The sequence below is a fragment of the Myotis brandtii genome, unplaced genomic scaffold (genome assembly GCF_000412655.1).
Source record: "Myotis brandtii unplaced genomic scaffold, ASM41265v1 scaffold1169, whole genome shotgun sequence".
NCBI lineage: Eukaryota > Metazoa > Chordata > Mammalia > Chiroptera > Vespertilionidae > Myotis > Myotis brandtii.
In genome coordinates this window covers 122,557-123,597 of record NW_005354047.1, presented here as the reverse complement: position 1 = coordinate 123,597, position 1,041 = coordinate 122,557, and the positions used below count along the sequence as shown (strand labels likewise).

At 49.9% G+C, this 1,041-nt stretch overlaps 1 protein-coding gene across 2 annotated transcripts in view; it reads left to right on the top strand.

Annotated features, from left to right (window-relative positions):
- Positions 1 to 672: 672 nt before the first annotated feature.
- Positions 673 to 1,041, top strand: part of TXNDC9 (thioredoxin domain containing 9) — a 20,527-nt gene continuing 20,158 nt past the window's right edge. Inside the window, exon 1 of one of the 2 annotated variants that reach the window (XM_005858353.2) lies at positions 673 to 784. The gene's annotated coding sequence lies outside the window, so the exon portion shown is untranslated. The remainder of the gene's footprint in view (positions 785 to 1,041) is intronic. The other variant, XM_005858351.2, reaches the window with a different exon arrangement.

The window sequence follows — 1,041 nt, the reverse complement described above, 5'->3', positions numbered from 1 at the left end:
TCGAAGCTTTTTATACTTATCTATTTTGTGCACACAGTTCAAAGAAAAAAGTATCCCACGCATCAAAACATCCTGTCAAAGGCAGGGGAATTTTGTCCCACTAAATCACCCAGAATTCTGCTTTTTTGGGGGTACTTATCCTGTTTGATTAATAATTAAGTCCTATTTTTCAAACCAATTAACTTCCTCCAGTCTCCAGTGGACCTGTAAGTGGAAAACAAGCCTCACCGTGGTATCTTCTAATTCTACTCATCAACTAGATGAGTGCTAGGTGAGGAAACGATCTAGAATTCCTACTTATAATTAGTGATCTTATTTTAACTTCAACACCACATGTCCGTTTTGAGTCAGAATGAACTATCACGGGTTGTTTTTGTTTTAATTTACCTTACTCCCCTCCCCCTCCCCCTCCCCCTTCCCCCCGTATTTGAACTAAGTTTGGTGAGTGGTTTGCAAAGGCGAAAAGTAACAGATGTTGTTCCCTCCCAGGAAGCAAACTCTTCCAATGAGAAGAGTAAAAGACTCAACCGAATGTGACACAGAAAAGTGACCGAAATCTCGGGGTGCTCCCTCCCTCCCCCAAAAGCCTTTTAAGTGGTGAGAAAGGAGCGACCCTGGTTGGACGGTTTCCTCTCCGCCTCCTTTCTTAGGGGAGGTGCTAGAGAGCAAAGAAACCATCGAAAGACTGGCCGGAAGAAGGAAAGCGAAAAGCATGGAGTCCGGACAACCAGCCCTGAAATAATCGAGAACTGTACCCACCAAATTAGATGAACTCAAGGGGGAGGTGAGTGCAAAGCGCCCCCAACGCACCTGCGGCTCCCAAGTGGGAACACCCGGCTACGGGCACAGCTGATTCGAGCTCCCTTCGCCCCCCAGTGCTCGCAGGTACAAAGGCGCACAGAACTCCTGAGCCTCGCCTCGAGCGGCGCCCCGAAAACGCCGACCACCCGGACCACGCCGGGAGCCCCGAAACCATTGCCCCGCTTCTCAGGCCAGAGGCCCCTCTTTTCCTGGCCGGGCGAGGGGCAGAAGTGGGACTGA